The 17,157-nt window shown below is 43.6% G+C and overlaps 1 non-coding gene across 1 annotated transcript; it reads left to right on the top strand.

The window, feature by feature from the left end:
* Nucleotides 1-8,567: 8,567 nt before the first annotated feature.
* LOC114615093 lies at nucleotides 8,568-8,630 on the top strand. Its single transcript, XR_003710433.1, has one exon. It is a non-coding gene; the product is annotated as a U7 small nuclear RNA (small nuclear RNA).
* Nucleotides 8,631-17,157: the final 8,527 nt, after the last annotated feature.

The raw sequence follows: 17,157 nt of genomic DNA, 5'->3' as shown, positions 1-17,157 counted from the left end.
GTTGCAATCAGGTAATACCTGTCAAAACCACAGTGAAGACCTGATCCAACAAAATCCATAGTTCTGGCAAAGCCTCTAAATGTACTAACCTTGCTTTTTGGCTTCTGTAGTTCCACTTATACCTGTTCTTGCTAACTGAAGTGTGTCACCCCAGGATGTGGTTTTTTTGCTTAAAAGTTCACCCTGGGGAAGGTCTGGGACTTCACTGAGATCCTGAACACCCAGTGTAGTCACTGGCTGCCTAACAAAGGCTTTCTATTGGCTTAAACCTGTACCCAAGTGGTCTCTTCTGGTGGATACCTCACATTTCTGGAGGCCCCAAGAAGATCCCCAGAAACCAGACCTTAAAATACTAGGGGCTCAGAGCCCCTTGGAGCAGGTAAGAGCGCAAAGGTCAAGCATCTCCTAGAAGAAGTACTCCCAAGATATTCCGTGGCCCCAAGACTCCCTCTGATTAATTAATTTCTAAATAATACTTTGTGCTATGCATTTTGGAGTCAAGCTGTGAATGTGAGGCCTCTGCTTTCTCCCTCTCAGGATGTCCAGATGCTGCTGCACACTGAACTAAAAGAATGATGTGGACTACAGAACAGGTGGGGTTCTACAGAATCCTGGTCCAGCTGGGAGTGAGTGCAGGGATGAGGGAGGGAAAAGAAGGCCTTCTCTGAGGATCTTAGTGTACAGCTCTTTTAGGTGAAGGCCTTCTCTGTTGATCTTCAATGAAACAGCTCTCTGAGATGATCTTAGCTTGTGCTTTATTCAGGGTAGGTTTGAATGCACATACTTTGGGGTGAACCAGGAATACATATGGACCTTGGAGAGTAGAAAGGAGTTTTCAAGGTAAATGCTAATTATAGGCTAGAGTTTTGAAGTTCTGTGAATCCCTTGTTTGCATGGAGAGGCATTCCAGGAATCTCAGGTGCTTGATAGACAGATTCTTATCTGGAGCTGAATCTCACCAAGTCTCCATGACATTCTGAAGGTATACAGTATAGGGATTTCAGGCTCCCCAGACAAGGTCAGAGAAGGAGAAGCCCTGCTGGTTAAGGGAATCCCCCATTTTACACAGAGTTCAGAAAAATATCTGAACAATGGTAGACTTTGACCTTAATTAGCAGGACCCAACAACACTTCAGAGGAATCTGACACCTCCAGCCCAAAAGGGAACAAAATCAAAAGTTACCTGGTCTGTCACTTCCAGAGGTAAGTCCGGTTATGGCACCTTCTGTTTAGAACCCAAAGGAGAGGCAGGATGGTGGCAACCACTGATTCAGTGACCAGGATCCATGTGAGATAGAACTGGACTCCCCTGGGCTGTTCAGATGTATGAATGTGAGGTGGCCACCGCTGGTTGTATTTACTATGTGTCTCTAGGTGTGTTTCTGTCATTGTGTTGGTTGAACAAACAGATTTAAAGTGGAAGGGGGAGTGAGCCATGCTGGGACTGTACTCTAGCTGCGCTGAGATGTCACAGGATTTCCTCCAGGCTCATGGGCTATGGCCCAACTCCAAGGCAGTATGGAAGATGACAACTGGGAGAATGGCCATCCCAATTAGTCTCCCTGTGTTGACCAATGGCCTTTTTTCTGGAGAAAGACCTGTGCCCCCTTGCTAGAGACCCAAATCCTTTTGGCTTGGCCAGGTCACCTACAAAACCCCAAACCTCTGCTGTTCTCTCAGTCCCAATAGAGGAAATTAGCCTTCGTCTTCCTGCTCTGACCGATTCACTCCCACACACTCCTGATCCCACTCTCTGTGTGGAGATTAGGGAGGGGCTGAGCCTCTCATCCAGGGTTCTTGCCATCTCTCATGTGCTTGAAAACATAGTGCACACGGGGGGAAGGACATAGATCTCTGAGCCACTATGAGCAGCTAGTAACATCAGGGGAAGGAGGAAGTAGTTGCACATGCTGTCTAAAGAAAAAAGAGAGTTTCACACCTTCCTCTTTCATGGTTTGTATCTACTTTTCATCCAGTGATCTATACCACTGGAAAACTCAGAACCCGCCATTCCCCAAAAGGAAGAGAACCCCCCCCCCAGGCTAGGCAGGGGCTAGGGGTGGGGATCATTGCTGCCTGACAGTGCAGCCCAGTAAAGTGAATTTTCTCTCCAGAGTGATCTGACTGGGACCCCAACACTGACCAAGGTAAGGAGAGTCTGAACAGTTTCATCGGGTCCTTTTTAGGATGGAAGCTGCTGACAGCCATCCCCAGATATTAGAAAAGAAACTTCAAAAGTTAAAAGGATTTGAGAGTAAGACTAGGACTCAACTACTGGGGATTGCTCAAGAAATTTACAGTAACTGGGACTCTATAGATGAAATGTAAAGCCACAGATAAAGGATTCCAGAGGGGAAGCCAGAGACACTAGCAAAGGAAGAGGGAAGAACTCCCCATCCTACGTACATGATTACACAGGGAGTCTTTGCCAGACACCGGGACCCTGGAAGAGGCTGATGGCCTATCTGTCCAAAAGGTGCTGTTCCTGCCAGTTGACTGGGTTGTTTGTTTGCCACTACAGCCATACTAGTGACAACAGATCACAAAAACAACTGACAAACTGACTTTGAGCCAGGAACTGTTCCTAACCACCTGCACTCTGTAGTGGCCTTCCTGAGGGGAACCTAAGAGAGATGAACATACATATTTAAATCAGGCCCTTCTCCTGGACCAGTCCAGTATCCAATTCTGTAAAACATCAGCCTGCTGCTGCTGATAACCCAGCAGAATCACTCCAAGACGGCAGCCAAATTAGGTTCATCAGACTCAACCAACCAGATACAGGGCACAACAAGGTATGATTTCATGAAGTTGTAGTGGATATAAACAGGGTCTCCCAGCATTGACATGAAGTAGAAACTTAAGGGTTCTTTGGAAAGTCAGTTATGCTGTATGATGTTTTGCTAAAGCAGACACATGAAAGAACATTTCGCTAAGCAAACACAGATGAAAGGATGTTCTGCTAAAGCAAGCACGTGAAAGGATGGGTGATGAAGAAATTTTGCTAACAACAGGCATGTATTGGTCTGCCTTACATGTATTGGTCTGCCTTGCATGTATTGGTCTGCCTTGCATGTATTGGTCTGCCTTGCATGTATTGGTCTGCCTTACATGTATTGGTCTGCCTTGCATGTATTGGTCTGCTCCATTTGTTGGGACACCATAGAGAGTCCCAGAAATCTTCTGGTGGTGTGTTGCATCTTCTTGCTGCTTCTGCGGACTCGGGCTGCTTGGCAGAGTGATGTACGCTGAGACAGACGCATGTGCTGAGGCAAGACCCATGGAGGACACATGATGTTTGGAGGGAGTATATATAGGACTCGATGGACGGTAATGGGACTGAGCTTGGCTCCCTTACGTAGCTAAATACTTATTGGTCTCATGTCTTCGCTGATCTTCACTTTGCTGAAAGAGTCACAGCCAAGAACTTTTCCTGGCATTCCTGTTGTCCCTGGTCCCTCTTGCTGACTCATGCCAAGGCTGAGGCCTGGCTGTCTTTGCTAGGTAGTACCACTGCTGCTGATTCGTGTTTGCTCTCCCGACTGTACTGAACTGGACTGCTGGTATACCTGTGAAGTGTCTTGAATGGATCAAGCTGCCACTGCTAACGTATGAATTAAACTGCTAACTTCCTGAAAACGCGGATGGGATTTGCTCCGAACAACTATTCCTAAACAGGTCCACTTCCCCATATCCTTTCTTTTCCACGACCTCTGGAGGGTGAAGGGCTAGCAGGGAGGTTAAAGCTTTTAAGAACCATCATTAAAAATAGGTGTTGAAAAATTAAAGTTACAGTGACCTGTGAGGAGAACCCTGTCACAGGTCCATTGTCTGACTCCTCTGGCTCTGGACAGAGGAGCTCACAGCTCACCTCTTCCGAGCAGACACTGACAATGCAGAAGATACTTGTAGCCACTGTAAAAGATGGACTCCAGCAGCTTCAGCTCAGCCCTGGGGATGTTATCCCTGGAACCACAGCTGATGCATGATCTTCTCTTCCACTCTGTGGCTGGCAGCCCTGAGCCTTCAGCCTCTGCTCTGGGCTCTGCTGCCACCAAAGTCCACACTTCCTAAAAGTGCCTGATGTAATACAATACAACCCATCAGACCTGAAGAGGTACTATATGGGAACACATTTGTTCAAAATAAAGCCAGGTATTCTGGGAACCACAGTTGTCATCTTGGACAGGACAGTATGGGTCCAGTCTCTCAGCTAAGGGGCTTCAGCACAAAAGGCTGAGCTCCTGGCATTAAGCCAGGCACTTTGGTGGGGAAGGGACAAATTACATCTGTGTACACAATCAGTATGTATTTGCAGTAGCCCATGTCCATGGTACACTCCTCTATGGGTGTGGCCTCTCCAGATCTTGATTACCCTCCCTGAACCTGAACTATTCCAGAGCCCAACCTATACACAAAGAAATAAAGTGGGCTAAAAGGAAAGAAGCCAAACAGAAGCCAAATGGTATTGGTTCTTGCCAGACAAGAGGCTGTACTCACTTCCACTATCAAAAGACAGATGGTCATCAATCTCCACCAAGCCACCCACTGAGGGCAAGCAAAATGGCTGAGTTACTCAAATCCAGATAGTACAGATTTTTTAAAAATCCCAGATTTCAGTTGCCCGTCTCCCTAGGGTCTCACTGGTGCCCAGCAAATTTCCGAAAAGTTGACTGGAAACTAAACTGTGCCTAGAGGCCATAAAACTTAGGCCATATAAACTAAATATGCCCTTGACTGATAAAGATTGGGCCAGCCTTCTACCTTTTCCCTCCAAAGGGCCAGATGCACCCTATGTCTAGACCGTCATGAAACAAAAAGTACTAACCATTCCCTCCTCCAGTCCTTCAAGCCTTGCAACAGACTGGATGTTTGCCTGTCTGAGCCTGCCCACTGTTCCAGCCTTGAAGCCTTCTGTAGGTAAAGAAGATTCTGACAAAGAGGCTGGAACCAACAATGAAGAAACATGGGTCCTCACCATCCATACAGCAGTGAAGGCTGCCAGTGCTACTCTGTGGACTCACCATACACAGCTGAAGGAGACTACAGAAGATTGTAACAGGTAAATTGTCACCAGGTCTTCCAGCCTTTCAAGATAAAACAAATATCGCTAACCCTATTTTGTCTTTTTTGTCTCTTCATGAAATAGCTCCAAACCCCCATAAGCCTGAACTTTGGACATGGAAATTAAGAAAAACTGGAATTAGGGAGGTCATAGCAATCTATCCACTGAGACCCAACCTAACTCCCAGGTAGATTTCTGTAAAATACTATATCCAGAGGTTAGTGGGGATCACTCAATTGCTCCTGGGGAGGAGCACACCCCTCAGGCTATGGGTCCACCAGTAAAGAGAAGAGGCTCCAATCTATCCAGTACTATGTCTCTCCAGCTGACAGCCCTCAAAGCTGCCAAAAAGCCAGATGTATTATGTTTGGTGAGGTTGTGAAACCACACCCTCCTGGGGCACCCTAGTTCCTTCATAGTCCTAGAAAGGAAACCACCATCACCAACCTAACCTCACAGGCAATAAAATCCCATATCCATAAAGGTTAGGACCTGAAGGGAAGCCAATGGCCATTATTGAGAAACTGGTAGGACCCAGAAGTCAGGTTATATTTGAATGGTCCATACCCAGTTAGCAAATTTACTATGCAAAAGAAACTTGTGCCTATAGTAGTTTTGGTCCATCATCATCCCAAACCAACACATCTTGGTACCCCCAAAATATGAGCTTCCTAAAGTGGCAAGCCCCCAAACTCCAATTTCCCCAGGAATTCCTTCAGTAATCTCAAAGATACTAGTGCCCAGGAGCCTAGTGTTTGGGATGCTAGAAATAGTTTAACAATTCTTTAACCATTCTCAACCTGACATAGGTCAGGACTGCTGACTGTGCCTGACCACAAGTCTCCACACTATGTTGGGATTGGAACCAATCAAACAATAAGTTCCACTTCTAACCCTAACAGCTGTAAATAGAACCACCTAAGCCCACTCTGGGGAAACTCCAGTGGAAGGGTGCCTGTTTGATGTCGTGAAGATACCCCCAGGATTGTTCCCCTATGCAGATTATTGCAGTCGTGCACAGCAGGTTAATTCCAGGAAAGGTAGTTAAGTGTATTTCCTGGCCCCAGAGTATATCTAGCTTGCTTGCACTAACAGCTTAACCAAGTGTGCATCTTCTAAATTACTTGCCCTGGAGGAAACCCTACTCCTTTGCATCCTTGTATATGATATTCTACAGGTGTTCATCTATATAATGGAGAAGAGAGCAGGGTCTGCCTAAATCTAGATTCTTGGCATCCCCATATACTGCAAGCAGTCCTCATTCTCATTCCCCTATTGATAGGGCAGGCATAGCAGGCTCTGCTGAAGTTGGAACTTTAGCCCTAGCTATGGGGGATTAAAACTGTAAGGATCTCAATATTCAAGTAGTCATAGATGTGGGCCATCAGGAAAATTCTGCTTCCTGTCTGGAAGCCCAGTTAGATTCCTTAGCTGAGCTTGCTCTGCAGAATCAAAGAGGTTTGGGCCTCCTCTTTGTGAAACAAAGAGGCTTTTGTATGACACTAGGAGAAATTTGTTGATCCTATGCCAAGAAATCAGAGATAATTAAAGAAAGTTTAGCCATAGTCAAAAATAACCTTCAGAAAAGAAAAAGGAGATGTCAATTATCTAACAACTGGTACCAATATTTTGTTCTCCTAGTCCACCTGGTTAACTACTCTACTTATAGCCACGGCTGGGCCATTAATCCAGTTACTGGTAGCTCTCACTATAGGATCCTGCTTGGTCAACTGCCCACTTAGCTATGTAAAACAAATACTAATTCTGTTAAATTACTGGTGCTAAGAAAATAATATAACCCCTTGACCCTAGATGAATCTATCATTTGACTCACACCCATAGAACCAGTCGGGAATGGAACAGACCCTCAGACATTAGTAGGTCTGAAGACCTTAACACAACTGACACCATAATGAAAATACCATTCAGGCCTTGGAACTGAGCATGTAGGCAGCAACACCTGCCAAAATGAGAACAAAGACCTCATTCATCAAAGTCCATAGTTCTGGGAAAGTCTATAAATGTACTAATCTTGCTTTTTGGCTTCTGTAGTTCTGGTTCTGGCTACTATTCTTGCTAACTGATATATGTCAACCCAGGATGTGGTTTTATGCTTAAAAGCTCATCCTTAGAAAGTCTCAGGAGTGCAGTGGGGTCTTGAACATCTAGTATAGTCACTGGCCTGCTGATAAAGGGTTTCTATTTGTTTAACCTATGTCCAAGTGGTCTTCTGTGGTGATTACCCCACAACACCCACTGAAACCAAGAAGTGCTGCCCACACACTCATGAGTGTGGGCCTACCCACCAGAACATGTCTTGTTGAGATGATAACATTGTACAGTACTTCTCCTCATCCTCTCGAATTCTTCTAATCCCCTCTTCAGCAATAGTCCCTGAAGCTTGGAGAACATTGATATAGATGCCCCATTTAGGGCAAAGTGCTCAACACTCACTTATTCTCAGTGTTTGAACTAGTTGTGAGTCTCTGTGTTAACCACTGCTCATTGCAAGAAAAAAAAATCCTGAACAGGAAATTAGCACTAGCCCTGGGATATAAACAAGTATTTAGAAGACATTTGGACAACATGAACATGTAGCAAAACAACAGTAGTAGATGTCCTTGTGGCCTATCACCTGCCCTACCCTAAGAAAATGCTAAAAATTATGACCTTCAGGACAGCCTTTAAGACTTTGGGAAAAAACTTTGAAAACATGAATTAAAGAATGTATAATTTCTCAACTATGCAAAATATAAGAATGCAATATGAATTATGAGTGGCTTCACAGACCTAAAAGAAAAAAGGCAGCTGCACTATGAGTCAGCTTGTCAGAGAAATATGAAGAATGGAGATAAAGAGATTTGGGGGTGCCAGGAAGTGGTGGCGCACGCCTTTAATCCCAGCAATTGGAAGGCAGAAACAGACAGATTTCTGAGTTTGAGGCCAGCCTGATCTACCAAGTGAGTTCCAGGACAGCCAGGGCTAGAGAAACCCTGTCTCAAAAAAATAAAGAGAGAGAGAGAGAGAGAGAGAGAGAGAAGGAGAGAGGCAGGCAGAGAGAGAGAGACAGAGAGAGACAGAGACAGAGAGAGACAGAGACAGATTGATTGATTTAGGAAGTGGGGATTGCAGGGCAAGATCCCATCCAGCTAAGTAGCTAAGTTTATTATTTCTGCTTACAAAAGCAGGCATATTCCTAAGTTCAAGATCAGCCTGGGACAGAGTGAATTTAGGTCTGGGTGTAGTGGGAATGATAAGCTCAGGACAGGATCCCACCCAGATAGCTTATTGTCTGTCCTTAACAAAGGCAGGCAGATCTCTGGATTAATTTGTTTTTTAAAAAGAAAAAATGTACTTGCCATCTTTTTCTAAGAATCAAGGATCTAAGGATATAAAATGCTGATTCATGTGATAATCAAAAGGTAAATGGTTGAACTGATGTGTAAATAAAAGACTCAACTTTGGTCTTCAAGAGAGAGCTACCCAGAGAGAACTTCTTGGAGAGCAAACACAGCTCTTTTAGAATTTTTCCAGGAAGATTTCTGACTTTGGTCAGAAAATTCAAGAATTTTTTTCTAGCAGCTTTTCTGACTTTGGTCAGAAAACCCATGACTTATCCAGAGAACTTATAGAATTTTTCTAGCAGGAGAGGTCTGTCTCAAGCAGACTACAGAGCCAACTGCTATCTACAGAGAGCTTTCTGGGTTGCCATCTCAAGCAAACTACAAGGCTGTCACCTTGTATTCATGATTGATTTTGAGAGTTATTTTTTTCAATGCTCCCCCACACCTCTTCTTCAGAACCCCCGATAAAGCTGAGGCTGGACATTGGTACTGAAAGATCCCCAAGAGAGGAAACCCTCACTCAAGTCGCAGGAGATCATGTCCACCCAATGACTCACGAGACACCTATCTTGATGCAACAGCAAGAGGTTTATTTTGGGAATCAGTACGCTGAGGCCAAGACTTGTAACCCACGCAGGGGCAGAGGAGTTCAACCCCCAGCTCAGGGAATGCAGAGTTTTTAAAGGAGAAAACCACAAACCAAGGGGAGTGAGGGGGAATACCAGTGGAAAGGACCAGCCCATTATTCAGTCAGTCATGTGGGGAACATGCTGTACATGTTTTTCTCAAGAATTTAATCTTGCTTAATCATCTACTTTGTGGTTAGCCAGTTTCCTGGAACCCAGAGCTTGTGACCAGCTGACCTGCATTCTTGGTTCTGCTCAGCCTGCTAGAGGTCTTAAAAACTTTCCATACCTTTCAGTACCCTAACAATCATGCCATTATTTCACCAGAGAGTCTATCTTGCCTGGAAGATTGATATTGTAGCGTTTTCTAAGATTGTGAAAGTTAGTGAGGAAGGAGGAAGATGCAGGTCAGTTCCAGTTGGATTTCTCTATACCCTATAATAAATGTGTGTCTTCAACAGTAGGATCTTACCATCTAAAGTGATATTAAAAACCAATAACACCCTGAGCCTGGTCTATTTGGCTGGGGCAGAAACTGAGCCAGTCTGCTTCAGTGGAGACACCTTATCCTGAGTCATCCTAGAGGAGCCACTGCACTCAGAGCAGAAGGTAAGAAACCTTGCCCACTACCCCACAGCCCAGAGTTACAACTGTGAGCCAGGGGTGCTCAGGAACCATCAGCCACACAAACCATGCCCCTCTGGAATACTACTTCTCTTCTGCCCAGCGCCTGGTCCTTTTGGCTGGGGCAGACACCTAGCTGGTCTGCTCCTGTGGAGACACCTTATCCTGAGCCATCCTAGAGGAGCTGCTGGACTCACAGCAGCAGGATTTCAGGATCCCAGAGGTGGCCTGAGTCCGAGGACTTCTTCCACCCAGGAGCTTAGGATCACAGGAACACAGAGACATCTGGACTCTGAGGATTTCTGACACAAGCAAGAAAACTGGAAAGACAGGCTCCAGTCAGACACAGTGACCACAGGTAACACTAGAGTTAACCAGATAGCGAAAGGCAAGTGCAAGAACACAAGCAACAGAAACCAAAGTTACTTGGTATCATCAGAACCCAGTTCTCCCACCATAGCAAGCCCTGGACACCTCATCAAACAAGAAAAACAGGATTCTGAATTAAAATCACTTCTCATGATGATGATAGAGGATTTTAAGAAGGACATAAGTAACTCCCTTAAAGAAGTACAGGAGAACACAGGTAAACAGGTAGAAGACCTTAAAGAGGAAACACAAAAATCCCTTGAAGAATGATAAGAAAACACAACCAAAGAGGTGAAAGAATTGAACAAAAACATCCAGGATCTAAAAATGGAAATAGAAACAATAAAGAAATCTCAAAGGGAGACTACCCTGGAGATAGAAAATGTAGGAAAGAGATCAGGAGTCATAGGCGCAAGCATCACCAACAGAATACAAGAGATAGAAGAGAGAATCGAATGTGCAGAAGATACCATGGAAAACATTGACACAACTGTCAAAGAAAATGCAAAATGCAAAAAGCTCCTAACCCAAAACAGCCAGGAAATCCAGGACACAATGAGAAGACCAAACCTAAGGATAATAGGTATAGATGAAAGTGAAGATTCCCAACTTAAAGGACCAGTAAATATCTTCAACAAAATTATAGAGGAAAATTTCCCTAATCTGAAGAATGAGATGCCCATAAACATACAAGAAGCCTACAGAACGCCAAACAGACTAGACCAGAAAAGAAATACCTCCCGTCACATAATAATCAAAACATCAAATGCACAAAACAAAGAAAAAATACTAAAAGCAGTAAGGGAAAAAGTCAAGTAACATATAAAGGCAGACCTATAAGACTTACACCAGACTTCTCACCAGAGACTATAAAACCAAGAAGAGCCTGGACTGATATCATACAGACCCTAAGGGAACACAAATGGCAGTGCAGACTACTATACCCAACAAAACACTCAGTCACTATAGATGGAGAAACCAAGCTATTCTATGACAAAACCAAATTTGCACAATATCTTTCCACAAACCCAGCACTTCAAAAGATAATGGATGGAAAATCCCAACACAAGGAAGGAAACTACTACCTAGAAAAAACAAGGAAGTAATCTTCCAACAACACCAAAAGAAGATAGCTACACAAACATAATTCCACCTCTAATACCAAAAATAATAGGAAGCAACAATCATTTTTCCTTAACATCAATGGACTCAATTCTCCAATAAAAAGACGCAGACTATCAGACTGGATACATAAACAGGACCCAGAATTTTGCTGCATAAAGGAAGCGCACCTCAATGACAAAGACAGACACTACCTCAAAATAAAAGGATGGAAAACAATTTTCCAAGCAAATGGTCCCAAGAAACAAGCAATGGTCCCAAATGGAGTAGCCATTCTAATATCAAATAAAATCGACTTTCAACCAAAAGTAATCAAAAAAGATAAGGAAGGACACTTCATACTCATCAAAAGAAAAATCTGCCAAGATGAACTCTCAATTCTGAACATCTATGCTCCAAATGCAAGGGCACCTACATACATAAAAGAAACTTTACTAAAGCTCAAAACACACATTGCACCTCACACAATAATAGTGGGGGGTTTTAACACCCCACTCTCTGCAATGGATAGATCATGGAAACAGAAACTAAACCGAGACACTTTGACATTAACAGAAGTTATGAACCAAATGGATTTAACAGATATCTATAGAACATTTCATCCTAAAACAAAAGAGTATGCCTTTTTCTCAGCACCTCATGGTACCTTCTCCAAAATAGACCATATAATTGGTCACAAAACAGGCCTCTACAGATACAAAAAGATTGAAATAATCCCTTGCATCCTATCAGATCACCACGGACTAAGACTGGTCTTTAATAATGACAAAACCAATGGGAAACCCACATGCATGTGGAAACTGAACAATGCTCTACTCAATGAGGACTTAGTCAAGGAAAAAATAAAGAAAGAAATTAAAGACTTTTTAGAATTTAATGAAAATAAGGAAACGTCATACCAAAATTTGTGGGACTCCATGAAAGCAGTGCTAAGAGGAAAACTCATAGCTCTAAGTGCCTACAAAAAGAAACTGGAGAGAGCATACACTAACAACTTGGCAACACACCTGAAAGCTCTAGAACAAAAAGAAGCAAATACACTCAGGAGGAGTAGAAGGCAAGAAATAATCAAACTCAGGGTTATAAAATCAACTCAAACAAATCAATAGCCTTCCTTTACATGAAAGATAAACAGGCTGAAAAAGAAATTAGGGAAATGACACCCATACAATAGTCACAAATAATATAAAATACCTTGGTGTGAATCTACCCAAGCAAGTAAAGATCTGTATGACAAGAACTTCAAGTCTCTGAAGAAAGAAATTGAAGAAGATCTCAGAAAATGAAAAGATCTCCCATGCTCATGGATCGGCAGAATTAATATAGTAAAAATGGCTATCTTGCCAAAAGCAATCTACAGATTCAATGCAATCTCCATTAAAATACCAACTCAATTCTTCACAGAGTTAGAAAAGGAAATTCTCAAATTTATTTGGAATAACAAAAACCCAGGATAGCGAAAACTATCCTCAACAATAAAAGAACTTCTGGAGGAGTCACCATCCCTGACCTCAAGCTGTACTACAGAGCAATAGTGATAAAAACTGCATGGTATTGGTACAGAGACAGGCATGAAAATCAGTGAAATAGAAATGAAGACCCAGAAATGAATCCACACATCTATGGTCATTTGATCTTTGACAAAGTAGCTAAAACCATCCAGTGGAAAAGGGACAGCATTTTCAACAAATGGTGCTGGTTCAACTGGAGGACAACATGTAGAAGAATGCAAATCGATTCATTCTTATCTCCTTGTACAAAGCTCAAGTCCAAGTGGATAAAGGAACTCCACATAAAACCATATACACTGAAAGTAATAGAAGAGAAGGTGGGGAAGACGCTCGAGTACCTAGGAACAAGGGAAAAGTTCCTGAACAGAACACCAATGGCTTATGCTCTAAGATCAAGAACTGACAAATGGGACTTCATTAAACTGCAAAGTTTCTGTAAGGCAAAGGACACTGTAAATAGGACAAAACGACAACCAACAGATTGGGAAAAGATCTTTACCAATCCCACATCCGATAAAGGACTAATATCCAATATATACAAAGAACTCAAGAAATTAGACACTAGACAACCAAATAACCCTGTTAAAAAATGGAGTATAGAGCTAAACAAAGGATTTTCAACTGAGGAAACTCGAATGGCCGAGAAGTACCTAAAGAAATGTTCAGCATCTTTAGTCATCAGGGAAATGCAAATCAAAACAACCCTGAGATTCCACCTCACACCAGTCAGAATGGCTAAGATCAAAAGCTCAGGTAATAGTAGATGCTGGCAAGGATGTGGAGAAATAGGAACACTCCTCCATTGTTGGTGGGATTGCAAGATGGTGCAACCACTCTGGAAAACAGTCTGGCGGTTCCTCAGAAAATTGGACACATCATTACCTGAGGACCCAGCTATACCACTCCTGGGCATATACACAGAAGATGCTCCAACATATAACAAGGACACATGCTCCACTATGTTCATAGCAGCCTTATTTATAATAGCCAGAAGCTGGAAAGAACCCAGATGTCCTTCAACAAAGGAATGGATACAAGAAATGTGGTACATTTACACGATGGAGTATTACTCAGCTATTAAAAACAATGAATTGGAGAGGTTCCTAGGTAAATGGATGGAACTAGAAATTATCATCCTGAGTGAAGTAAGCCAATCACAAAAGAACACACATGGTATTCACTCACTGATTATTGGATATTAGCCCAGAACCTTGAAATGCCCAAGATGCAACTCACAGGCCACATGAAGCTCATAAAAAAGGAAGACCAAGTGGGGGTGATTCAGTTCTTCTTAGAAGGAGCAACAAAATACTCAAGGGAGCAAATATGGAGACAAAGTGAGGGAAACTGAAGGAGAGGCCATTTGAAGACCTTTCCACCTGAGTATCCATCCCAAGTGCAGTCACCAAAGGTAGATGCTGATGTGGAAGTCAGGAAGTGCATGCTGATAAGGGCCTGATATGGATGTCTCCTCAGAGGCCTTCAAGAGTCTGACATATTCAGAGACAGATGATCACAACTAGCCATTGAACTGATCATGAGGTTCTCAATGGAGGAGTCAGAGTGAAGACCATTGGAGCTGAAAGGGTTTGTGGCCCCATGAGGAGAGCAACAATACCAACCAACCAGAGCTCCCAGGGTCTAAACCACCAGCCTGGGAGCACTTAGGGAGGGATCCATGGCTTCAGCTGTATACGTAAGAGCGGAGGGCCCTGCTGGGCATAGGTGGAAGAAGAGATCCTTGACCTCATGAAGGCTGGACGCCCCAGGGGGTGGGAATTTTGAGGGTGGGGAAGTGGGAGTCGGGGGGGGTGGTAGGTGGGGGTTACATCCATGGAGAAGAAGGAGGAGGGGTAAAGGGATGGGGGGTTCCCGGGTGGGTGGGGGATGGGGGAAGGGGATAACATATGAAATGTAAATAAAATATCCAATAAAAAAAAAACAATTAATTCGAGAAATTCTTAGCAAATGGTTGGAACTTTAAAATATCATCCTTAGTGAGGTAACCCAATCACAAAAGAACACACGTGGTATTCACTCACTGATTATTGGATTTTAGCCCAGAAGCTTAAAATACCCAAGATTCAACTCACAGACCACATAAAGCTCATGAAGAAGGAAGACCAAGTGGGGGTGCTTTGATCCTTCTTAGAAGGAGTAACAAAATACTCAAGGGAGCAAATATGGAGACAAAGTGTAGGACAGAAACTGAAGGAGGGGCCGTATGCAGACCATTCCTGGGTATCCAATCCATGTGCAGTCACCAAAGGTAGACGCTGATGTGGAAGGCAGGAAGTGCATGCTGACAGGAGCTTGACATAGCTGTCTCCTTAGAGGTCTGCCAGAGTCTGACATATTCAGAGACAGATGCTCACAGCTAACCATTGAACTGATCGTGGGGTTCCCAATGGAGGAGTTAGAGTGAAGGAGCTGAAAGGGTTTGTGACCCCCATGAGGAGAGCAACAATACCAACCAACCAGAGCCCCCAGGGTCTAAACCTCTAGCCTAGGAGCACTTAGGGAGGGACCCATGGCTCCAGCTATATATGCAAGGGAGGGTGGTCCTGTCAGGTATAGGTGGGAGAGGAGATCCTTGGTCCCATGAAGGCTGGAAGCCATGTGGGGGGGGGGGGAATTCGAAGGTGGGAAGGTGGGAGGGGTGGTAGGTGGGGTCACATCCTCATAGAAGCAGGAGGAGGGGGGATGGGGTAGGGGGTTCCTGGGTGAGAGGGGGGAAATGGGGTAAGGGGAGAGCATCTGAAATGTAAATATAATATCCAATAGAAATAATTTTTAAAAAATCAATAACAATGGCAATAACCTGTGTTGTTTGGAAGGCCTCTGACTTCCCTGACAAACTCAAGGCAGGTCTCCTATACCTGGTAGTGAGATTTTTATTTTAATAACCTATATCTCCTGGGAGAAGCATTGTATGACAAGTTTCTAAAGTCAGTTTTGCCTTGCTTAGAAAGGACAGAGGTGAAGCCTAGGAGACACATTCATCAGTGCTGCACAAAGACATGATTATCTCAGGTCCCTCCACTGGAGGCTACCCACCCACCCAGAGAACCGCCAGGCTTTCACTTTCTCTTTTCTGAATCACCCACATTGCAGAATACCAGTCATTGTGTGGTTAGATAACAGACTGTAAGGTGCCAATCAGAACCGAACTTCACGGGGAGAGAAAGAAAATCCAGATGATGACCACAGGGAACAAAAGAGGAGAGGGGGAAGTTCCTGCTGTATGAACACCCATCCTGCTACAGAGCCCATGTCTTCCATCAACAGTACAGACTCTGTAACTCCATAGGTCAGAAAGAAACAATGTTCAGTGTGTCTTCCCATCTAGCACCACAAACCCCTGCAAGATGAATTTGTTTCTAGGGACCCTTAAATTCTATCAAAATTCTGTAAACCTCTGATCTAGAAAATTTTATATTTACTATCCAGGCTATTTATCAGAGCGATATATTACTGAGTCTCCTAAGTGTCATCATTGGTACCCAGGGATAAGATCAGAACTAAACCTGGGCTGACAGGAATAGAAAGCTTAAGAACCACCATTTGTTGCTGATACTCATGCTTTGGCCTCTAAAATATAATTAAAAACGTCCTTGGTTTCTTATGAGCCTGGTATTGAACACTGAATTGCATTGTGTGAGGAGGGTGGGAAGTTGAATCCATGTTTGCCTTTTTCTCATTCCTCTAAGTCAGGAGGCTCAACTAGGATCCTACCCATTCCATATGAGATGTGATCCAAGGACTTAGAAACAATGAACCTTCAAAAGGCTTGAAGTGGTATTCATGGGCTCCTGTCAGATAGAGCCCTGTTGGTGCCTGTTAGCACACCTATGATTAGTTTGAAACTGCTCAAAAGTCAGCTTCAACTCAAAAAAAAAAAAAAAAAGTTGTGCCACAGCTGCCATCAGTATGCGGAAAATTGTCCCCCAACACCAAACCAATATGTTTAAGCAAAGACAACAAGAATGTAAGAAAATCATAGTCTCAAGACAAACACCCTTTCAGCTCTGCTCCAACCTGGTTACCATCACTCTGTGTCCTCAGCAGCTGACTCCCTGCACCCACTGTCCCTGCTGCTCTGCCTTAGATTTTCCAGAAAGAAACATGTGAGGTGAGCCACAGGAGGATTTGGCTTGTGTGACACGTACTTTGAATGCACAATCATTCCATGTAAAAGCAGAAGAGCCAGAAAAAATAAAGTCTGCCATCTGTCTTGCTGAAACAGTCATCTAAGAAGCTCGTTAGAGAACCTCTGTGCAGCTATGAATCAGCCTGGCTGATCTGAGCCATTACCAGTGAGAGTGATGTGCCAGAATCAAAAACCAGCTCTCAAATGAGGACAATACAGCCAAATAAATTACAGAACAGTCTAACATGCTGGGGACATGATGGTGCTGTCAGTTCATCCAAATGCTGTTGAATATCCCAGTAGCTATTAAAGATCTGTATCATCAATTTAGTCTTGGTTGACTTGA

The sequence above is a fragment of the Grammomys surdaster genome, unplaced genomic scaffold (genome assembly GCF_004785775.1).
Source record: "Grammomys surdaster isolate TR1022 unplaced genomic scaffold, NIH_TR_1.0 126546, whole genome shotgun sequence".
NCBI lineage: Eukaryota > Metazoa > Chordata > Mammalia > Rodentia > Muridae > Grammomys > Grammomys surdaster.
Note: the sequence above shows the minus strand (reverse complement) of the source record. Positions and strands in the feature narration are given on the sequence as shown.